At 33.4% G+C, this 10,692-nt stretch overlaps 1 long non-coding RNA gene across 1 annotated transcript; it reads left to right on the top strand.

Annotated features, from left to right (window-relative positions):
• The first annotated feature begins 567 nt into the window (after positions 1–567).
• LOC134854565 (uncharacterized) lies at positions 568–4,235 on the top strand. The gene is made up of 3 exons (XR_010164412.1): positions 568–973; positions 1,402–1,545; positions 3,789–4,235. It is a non-coding gene; the product is annotated as an uncharacterized LOC134854565 (long non-coding RNA).
• The last annotated feature ends 6,457 nt before the right edge of the window (positions 4,236–10,692 follow it).

Below are 10,692 nucleotides of genomic sequence, written 5' to 3' on the forward strand. Positions count from 1 at the left end.
CTTCGCTTATTACCAATTGTTGCTCAACTGATTCACACGAATTGTGGCTCATTATTAGTTGTTTAATTCGAAAGCAGGAGTCAATTACTACCAAATTGCTGCCCATAATTTGAAGAGAAAAATAAGAATTAGACCCGAAATGCATTGCCCACAAGCTACAATTAGAAAAAAGGAAGCCATTTTATTTTCTCTCTTTTTTTAGCCCGTTGGTTCAAATGTCGTATAATTGACTAAAAATGCACAAAACATTACCGCAATTTCTTTTTTAATCATCAAAGTTAGATTTAGCTGAATAAACAAATTAAATCTTTATTGCGAAAAAGCATTAAAGCGATTGTCTTTCCTCTGTGACATGAACAAATATAGATAAAAAGCAGCGGCTTCACTGGACTTCTTTTAGTAGCTACCACTAAAAAAAGTGAGAATTTTTATTTTCATTATATTTACCAACAAAGCAAATTTACCGAAAAGTCAGAGGAGTTTCTTTACATTTCAAGTACTTCGACTATTTTTGTTCCGACTTTCGAAGAAAAAGGCAGATTATTTATGATTGGGGTGGGTTTTTTTTGTTCAAAACAATTGTGATGTTTTTTTAGTACCAGACGTTTTTACTTAAGTGTGAGTCTAATAAAAAAAATTCAATTTCATAATATTCATCGAAACTATATGCCAAAAATTAATTGGGCCACTTAAACAAACAGACGGACCATTCAGGGCTTCGCCTTGCTACGAGCAGTCTTGAATTCTATTTCTGTGATTAATATCGTTTCATAATTCAAGCAAACACACGAATAAATGAATGATTCTTTCGAAACAGAAACTGTATTACGCTATACAGCTGTAATAACTTCAATTTGGTCCATTTACCAGACTTCAAGAAATTTTTACCGGCTTGCTGCCAAAATTGAAAACGGAAAAGCGAAAGACTTTGATATATTTTACATACCTTTGTTACTACTGTTCATATCTACAGGTAAGAATTAATAATTTACTAGGAACTTAACTAGCTTGAATAAATCATAATCAGGTATCTTTTTTTTCTGGATTTTAGAAAAAACACACCAAAAGAGTCAACTTTTTGGTACTATTTTACGACATTAACATCTGTCCGTTTGAACTTAAAAACGTCGATGGTTTCGCCTTTATAAAAATGAAAGAAAACGCGCGTCAAAAAACGCGACATTTTTCAAATCTTCCAGAAAATGCTCAATTTTAAAATGTTTAAAATTTAGTGCAATTTTGGGGCCTGAATTTTCGCTAACAAGACGGTTGTTTACTGCTTAATGTTTGATCGTATTTTGAAAACTGCGTTTTTTTCAATCTGCCTTCCGTCGTGAAAACTCTCGATTCGTTCATATAAATTTTTTAAAATGTTGTCTAAATTTAAGTTGTAATCTGCAGCTCTGTTAGTACTTCATTTCGCTGGTGTGAAAAGAAACTTGGCCGAAGAAGATCAAGATTGCTACACGGCACTGGCCATGTTTATCTTCTCCATACTAGGTGGCTGCTATTGCCAAATTGCAATCAACTGGCTCGAAATAACAGGTGAGATTGAAAATACGGTACCTCCGAGAAACTTTTGGTTTTGATATGAAGTGCAGGTGTTTCAAAATCAGTTTTTTAAGAATTCTCTCTCATTTCACCAATATTTTGTTTATTGAAGCTATTCGTTTTGCAATAAACAGCAAAAATTTGCTGACGTCTAATGATATATTACCTTAGATTGGATTGTATTTTGTGCACGCATGTTTTAGCGGTTTTATCGAATTTTCTCTGCATTTTGTGCTGAACAAGCTTTTAAAGGTAAAAAATACATACAATTTTTTCCTCAAATTCAGTTGACTTTGGACAAAAAATGACGAAGACAAACAGGGTTTGGAGTGGTAACTTCCCAGATGGCATAATTCCCAAATGGCACAAAAATGGAAACTTTTTCCCAAATGGCATAAATTTCAAGTTTTTATTGTACTTTAAACGTTTTCTATCAGTTACTAATTTTAACATTTTGTCAGGAACAAAAGCATGTGAACAAGATTTGGATATAACTGCTTTCAAACAAATTTACGCAACAAATTTGTCAAAAAAATTGACCACAAAAAGCTTATTAATAACCGCAAGCTTATGCTCCTTGCTTTTGATTAAAAAATTCTACGACTTTTCCAAGAGAAAATGTCAATCAACATTTGAATTGACAATTTGATTGATTTTTTCACATTGTTCACGAAAAAATTGATCTCGCTTTTTTCAATGCAACTGTTGCATGAAATTTATGCCATTTTGGAAATTTTTCATTTTTATGCCATTTGGGAACTATGCCATTTGAGACGTAATCGTTTGAAATGACAGACAGAGGCGAAGCTTCGCTTCGCAAACACAAGCGAGAACGCGGTAAAAAGTGAAATAAGAAAAATAGAGAGCCTCGAATTAGTAAAAATTCACCTAAGAGTCGGATTCGATCTGCGACTTAGAGACTATGCGTGAGTCTCACGCACTAACCACTGAGCCACGTACACTTAATACATACCAAACACTAACCACAATTGAAGTAGAAAACAAATGCTATGAAATATCCAGTGCTAGATCTTGATTATAGCAAAAGTGATCTCAAATAGTTGAGCACTTTCCACTTTCAATGAACTGTTTAAGATTGATTTAAGAAATAGGTTAGAAAAAAGAAGGTTCGTACTAATACACTACGCTGACCGCTAGAGTAATCAGCATTTTCATGGAGCTATTTCTTTTTCAAAGTATTCAACTAACAAAAACTTCTTTAAAACGGGCCAGTTCATTTGGTTCAAAACTAGGGCGGGAAACAGGCTCAATTTAGTTATTCTTACATCATTGGTTAAAAATTGCACCATAATAAATTGCACCATAAAAGTTCCGATGAAGTTCCAAACACTATGTCTTTCTCATTTTTTGTCCAAAGTCAACAGAATTTGAGAAAAACGACTCTGAAAACGTTGTTTTAGTTCCTTTTAATCGCTTTATTTTAAATGGGTACTGTAGAAACTTGTTCAGCACAAAATGCAGTAAAAACTTGATAAATTGCAAGAACATTCGCGAACAAAACACAGTCCAATCTAATTAATAAATCATCCAAATTCGGCAAATTCTTGCGGTCTATTGCAAAAAGAATGGCTTCATTAAACAAAATATTAGTGAATTGAGAGAAATCATAAAGAACGTGTTTTCAAAACACCCTCTATGAAAATAATGCACAAAGAGTCGAAAACAGACGATGTTGTCACGCAAACATACAGATGGCAAGCTTTAATCACCAAAGTTCGCAAGCGTAAATATCGAACAGATTAAATTCAAATGAAGATACTCACTGCTGCTTCAACTCAAATATTTCACAGAAACCAGTATGTCGTCTAAAATCAAACCTACAATTTCTTTAAATTAGATTTCACATGTCGCTGAAGTTTATTTGGCTAAATACAACTCGAAACAAACACTAACCGCATCTAAAACACAAAATTTCAAATTAGTGTTTCGTGGTGGCGATAGTTTACTTGATCTATTTACGGTTTGGTTTAAATAGAAATTTCTGCAAAAAAATCCATCATTATGAAAGAAAATCGATTATTGGAGACTTCGAATCCATTCACAAGGACAGTCGTTAAGTAACTTCCACACACACATACACACGCACGCACACACACACACACACGCACGCACACACACACACACACACACCAAAATACTTTTCCACGATGAAACTTGATTTAAAAAGAAAATTGCAGAAATTTAGTTATGACTGGAAACAAGTGTTTTGATTTCAGTCAACGATCGGCAACTCGCCACTTCAACCAATCACAAAAAAGTGCTCGGTATATTTTTATCCATCAGTTTCGTCGAACTAGTAGTCTGTATTATGATGAACAAGACTTCTCTCAACTCCAGTGAAAATTCATCATCAGGCGAATGTCACTTTTCCGACCTAAGCAAATCGACAGCTGGGTTGTTCATCAAACAACTCATACTCAGCTCCGGCGCAGCTGTAATTTTCCTATTTTCAGTTCTGCTAGCCCCCAATAAAGCTTACCAAATGTGGAAAAACAACACGTTTCTCTTACAAACCAGAGGGAAAATTGACATCATATCAAATTTCGGAGATTTGATGAGAGAGAACATGATTGGCTTATGCATCTGCATCCTCTACATAATTCGTTTTCGATTGAGAGTAGCAGGAAACGCACTGGATGAAGGAAAAGTTTTTGACAACAATATTTTGGTGCTCTGGATTATTCAGTTTATTGCCGTGTCTTTGTATCGCTTTTAACTAGTAATAAACTAATAATAAACTATTATTATGTAGATAAAGAGCAATATCGGTTTTGAACTACAGCAGTAGCGTGACAAGATAGAACCACTTGCCTCTGAATTCTGAGGAGTGCGGTCTGTATTTAGACAACCGCGTATTCAGACACTGTATTGACCAATCAGAATCGAGACAAGGAAGAATTGAATTTGATATCTTCATTTGTCTCGATTCTGATTGGTTAGTACGCGGTTGTCTAAATACTGCTACGTAAGCGATTTCTGATTTAATACCATTTTATATCATCAATTTTCGGCTTGAACCCTTATTTTTTAGGCTTCTTTGGCTCCCCAAAAACACATTTTTTTTGGTCAAACTATTCCAAAAAGTGATATTTCTAGTCAAAATTGCCGTCAGCTCAAACTTTTTTTAAAGAGAGTGGTTCAAAAGAGCATAAAAAATCTTTAAATGACAGCCCTAAAGCTAGCAAACAGACCATTGGAAAAGAGTCATGAATGCAAAGAAACAGAAAAAAAACAGACAGAAATATAAATGGCCTTAAAGAAAACTTCAAAGGCCTTTGAATTTTGAGAAAAAACTTTTATAAACAGCTTTTTTTTTGTTAAAATTAACTTATTTTCAGAAAACTGGACCAATAGGTAAAATTTTATCCAGCTGGGAAATCCGAAAACTAACATCCACTTTCAAAACTAAAGTCGATCACGTTTTTTGTGACATTTACACTTTTGCTGTTCGGTAGGGGAGCTTGACTTCCTTTTAACAACGGAAATGAAGTGATGTTGTGATGTTGAAAAGAAATAGAAAGTCATAAAGCGAAAAACCACACTTAAGCGTGAACAAATTTTTTCCAAAAAAAAATCACCAAGACCTATATATGAGTAATTAGTACGTTTATGATTCTATGATTCCTTAAACTATCATTTTTTTCGGAAAACCCGCTAAAAATCCTGCCAAAGCTACAGTGCAAAAGGTGTGCATTAAGTAATCCGCGTTAATTGGCAGGAAACAATTTCAAATCATGAATTGATAGGCAGATGAAGCGAGAGACTATGTACAGAGAAATTCACGTAAAAATCAAACTCAAAACTTAAGTAGGGTGATATACTATAATGCAGCCCCTTTAGTCGGTTTTTGCGAAAAAAATTAAACTGGACGACTAATTCCATTATTCAGACTACAACACCGCAGGGCAATGGAAAGCGAAAGAAAATCAACGATTTGAATAGTAATTTAGCTACAACTCTTCCGATTTCCAAAGAAAGTGACGAATAATTGTGCTGGGAGTGTTTTTTTCGCCAGACAAAATTCGACTTTTTAACAAGAATTTTTGGACGGAATTGTTTTCATATCAACCGAAAAGTTTCGTCGTGCTGAGCTCAAATTTAACACAGACGCGAAGCAGAATTTTGCACCACAAGTCATAAAAAAAAGTCGCGCAAAAAACCTCGAAAGTTTCGACCAGTAATAATAAACAAACTAAAAAACTGAAAATTGATTTTCAAAAACAATTTGCTTTTTCAAAAATATTGACCAATTTTCATGTTTAAATTTTCTCAATTTGTTATGGAGGGTTTAAGAGGGTGATTCAGACCTGCAGAAATCTCTGGTTCATAATAACAAAAATTGAAAGAAGAAAACTATTGGGAAAAAAAAGCCGACGGAATTGAAGCCGACCGATCTCGGTATCCCAAACTGATATACTATTAAATAATGGGACAGTGATTTTGATGAATAAATTTAACTAAACAAAGGTTACTTAAGAAAAAAAACAGGAAAAAAACTTCAGACTTAGTTGGTCTTTAATTCTTAAATGAATTGGCTAAATGAAAAAAGATAATGGGTTAGAATCTAGTGAGAAACATTTTTTTAATCAAATATGGAAAAATTCAAAAAAACTGATAACAAAAAAGTGCAAAAACTTTTTTATCTGCACCGAAAAGAATGCTATAACTACAATCAATTGTACAGCCAAAAATAACAAAAATAAAAAATAATCAAAAAATTTTTGAAAACTTTTTCAAAAAATTTTTGAAAAGTTTTTTGATTATTTTTTTTTACTTTACTTAAAAAGTTTACTCTAGGTTGATTAAAAATTTCCACAACTTCATTCAAAGAACTCAATGACTCCCATGTTACTCTCAGTCACTCCCAAAGAAAATTGTTCGAAAAAAAGCATTAAAAGAGTAAGCAGACAGAATTGAAGCCGACCAATCTCAGCGCCAAAAATGTACCAAAACATTCGGAATCGTTCAAAAAATCATTCGCAACTCTTAACGGAACGCAACTAAATGCCTCGTTTTAACTGCATGGAACTAATACAGTTAGTAGGTTATTAAACAACCGTGCATTTTTACCATCATTCTGTGCCTAAAATTATTTACGGAAAAGTGTAGTACATGATTGCAAAACGCTTGCTTATCGCAGAGGTAAATTATACATAACTTGAGGCCAGCTAAAGCTGGAAATACCTGTTTGATAAATTTTGAAATTTTTGTATTGATGCGGAAGGAGAAGGGTCAAAAACAGATCTATCGCAAAGAAAAGTAAATCCCAATTTATTGACTTCAAAATATGTTAATTTCATCAATTACTTCATTTTTCTTAAAAATTGAAGTGATGACAAGAGCGTGTTAGATTGAAAAAGTCTTAAAATGTTGAGCATTAGATTTGGGTGGGTTGTTTTTGAATGAAGTCAAAAATTTTCAAAAAACGAGAGAAAAAAATCAAAAAAAGGACTTTTCCGAGGGTCGTAACTTTTTGCGTCAAAAAAATCAAGCGTAACCGCTTATACAGTGGAGCTTCCCAACCCATTCTTTACACTGAAACCAATATCTCAGAATCGAGAATGTAGTTTTTAAGAAAAAGTTTCAAAAAACAGTCAAAATTGGACTTTTCCGAGGGTCATAACTTTTAGTGTAAAACAATTTGGGCGTAACCGCTTTAAGCAGAACTTCCCACAACCCGTTCTACCTCTTGGAACCAAAATTTCATACTTGGGACTGCATTTTTCAAGAAAACTCAAAAGTTTCAAAAAACGGTCAAAAAAGCAAAAATTTGACTTTTTTGAGGGCCATAACTTTTTGTGTAAAAATTGTTGGGCGTAGTCGCTTATGCAGGAGAGCTTCATATAATCTGTTCTATCCGTTGAACCCAAAATCTCAGATTTGAACGGGCAGTTTTTGAGAAAATGTAAAAATTTCAAAAATTAGGGTCAAAAATTTCCCCCACACACTTTTTCAAAGGCTGTAGGAAGTGGGGTAGGGTAAAAAGAGACTAGAGAATTATGCAGACACGTAGTGTGCTACTTTTTAGAAAATCGTTAGAGTAGTTTTTGAGAAAAACGAAAGTTTTCCAAAGCGTCTAAAAATTTCAAAAACAACACGATTCCAATGATTTTTTCATAATAACAATTTTTATCAAACAGGAACTGTGTGATTATTTTTCGTAAAATTGAAGGAATTTTTTAAAGTTCCAATTTGTGATAACCAAGGCGCGATATATTTCGCGGTATTAACGAGTCAGCGGAGGTTTATTCCGTCTTTGAAATAGTTCTGAATTTCATTGAGGCATGCTATTTGGTCTATTTTATACTATGCTATCAGCGGAATTCATTGCTAAGTACTTTACATAGCGTATGAAGTATAGTTTTCAAATTTTTTTTTTTACTTTTTCCGAAAACTTCATTGTTTTTTTTAAGGAACACTACTCTATTGACCTTGAAAGGTAGTCAAAACATTCAATTCTTCGACCTGATAAGAGCAGTCTTGTTGTACCTTCATGAGTCCGAACACTCTCGTAGAAGCAAACTATGGCGTATTTCTCCAGTGACACAAAAAACCATGTCAAAAAAGGATACTTTTTCAGTAATACAAAAAAAAACAATGTCAGCTAAAGTCTTATCATTTTAGTTCCGATTCTTCAAAGATCCTTCAAAGCGACAAATTTCTCTGAATAATTTCGATTTTCAGACCAAAGTTGAATTCACTTGCAGACACTCATTCCTTCATTCCCAAAACTGATTTTGAACAAAATTTAGACTAAATCAGAAACGTCTGATTTATAATTGGAGCTTACTGATACTCATGAAAATGGTAGAAAATATTATTTAACACAGGTGCGAAACTGCAATTTTTGAACACATCAGCTAAAATAAAAAAATAAAGCTTAGGAATCAAAAACGCTTACGGCATTCGAACTCCGACGTCCAGCTTGCGCATCTAATGTTTTGACCTTAAGCACTTACTTTTTCCCAACTATCAGCTGCTATTAAAGTGGATAAAACGAAGAAGGATAGAAAAAAAGGAGCATTACAGTACGCTGAGCTCTAATTTTTTCGAGATAGGTTGGAAAAGAAAGAGACAGACATTATAACACTACGATCACGATCTCAAGATCGCAAGTGTAATTAAGAATGTATTTATAGGAAACCTTTTTTGCAATATTTACTATGATGGTAACATTCGGATAACTGCACAGCAGTCGGACCCTACTTGCCTTTTGAAATGTACACTAGTTTATGGAGTAGCTATGGTTTTACTCCTGGTCCAAAATATGCGAAATATCATTTCTCAAATTAGATCACATTAGCGTCATTTCTTTGCTAATCCTTGTTAATCAACTTACGGTTATCGATAGTTTTCATTATCTGATAACCGCAAGAGCAAATTGCCTTAATTTAAGAGCTTTAATCTGCAAGGCCATATTGAATTTTTTACAAAAAAAAATCAGCTTTAATTTAAAAAAGTTAGGCCTCCAAATTTACAGAACTAACAAACTATTTGCTCAAAATTACAAACTATCTCTGAAACTTGTTGCTTATATTTCAACTCTTTTTTGATTGAAAGTTCATCTGACAGCTCTTTTGCACCAACTGAACGGCTTACTAAAAAAATAAATTATAAAAAAATGAATTTGCCTTCCTCAAATCGTATAAAGGAAGGAGGGGCAATTGGTTCTTTATTTATTAACCTCAGCTGTAAATAAGGCGTCAAATTAGACTGTTTTTATTTTACTGTCTAGATTGGCTTGACATTAAATAAATTTTTGTTTGCCTTAAAGACTAGACGATGAGCAGAATTGCTTGCTTAAAACTAAAGAAATTAAAAAAAAATTCCAATTAAAGGAAACATATTCGACATTTGCATTGAATTAAAAATTCCTGTGATGCGATTTTGTTGAAAAAACGGGTATTATTGGACATTTGACAGAGCAATTTTTATTATAGTTTCGACTCAGTAAATAAAATTAACTTAGATGAAGACTCATTAAGGCAACATGACTGAAAATTTTCCATAAATGAAGACTTCGTGTTTTATTTTCATTTCTTGCAAGTCGAAATACTTCCATCCTTTACATGTTTAAAAAAAAAGAGCCACATTCAAATAACTCGAGATTGGCGGCATGTTATAAATTTGAAATAAGGGCCCAAAGAACCCTTTTGTAAAATTTTACAAATAGCTAAGAACAAAATCTACAGAGGCGATTTCGCATACACAATCAAAAATATGACCGATAATGCTAATGGGAAAAACTGAATGAGTAAAACTTTGAGTGTAGAAAAAAATTTCTCAAGTGGCGAACGCCAATTATGAGTCTACATAATTACTAAGTGACACAAGCCAGTTATGACGCATAAACAGTACCAGTCAATTTGAAAATCATAAAAAATTTACCGACTAACATGCCTCAATTTAAAGAGCGGACGCATTTTAAGTAGAAAAGGAAAAATTTTATTAAAAACATCCGACCCTGCCCAGGTTCAAACTCTCTTTTTTTGCTGCGGGTCTTCTTCCCTACCTCTACGCTACATACACATGATATCTTGAAGCTAAACTGCTATTTGTAATATAATAGTCTGTGTTAATATCCTTAGCAATGGATGTACTTAATAGCTGGTTATTGATCAAAATGAACACTAATATTTGCGACTAAGTTTGGAAAAAAGAGTTCATATTATCACACAAGCTTTGCTAGTGTAAACATTCAGCTAGATGTTAATAGGAACATAATTCTACAAAAAAGTTCCGACTTCAGATTGAGATAGAAATTTATGAACCGTCGGATATCCAAAATTTCGTTTTAAGCTGTTAATTTCATCTGCCTGCGTACTGTTGTAAAAAGTACAGTCAAGAATCTGCAAAAGCATTTAATCAGACACCAGTTTCCCAGAGAACTGTTTATTCGGAAAAAAGCTAGTTCTGAATAAAATTTAAAATTTGCGAGATTATCTATCTTCATTTGCAATGAAACCTTGACACTTCGAAACTTTGCCAAAACTTTTATTTTCTCTGGGACATGCAAGTCTGAAAAGCATTGCCAATCGAACGTGAATCCTGCCAAGCACAACGAACCAATCAAGCTGTTGACAATTTTTAAGGACTTTTTTTTGTTGTTGGAAATCTTCG

Source organism: Symsagittifera roscoffensis, chromosome 9 (genome assembly GCF_963678635.1).
Source record: "Symsagittifera roscoffensis chromosome 9, txSymRosc1.1, whole genome shotgun sequence".
Classification (NCBI taxonomy): Eukaryota; Metazoa; Xenacoelomorpha; order Acoela; family Convolutidae; genus Symsagittifera; species Symsagittifera roscoffensis.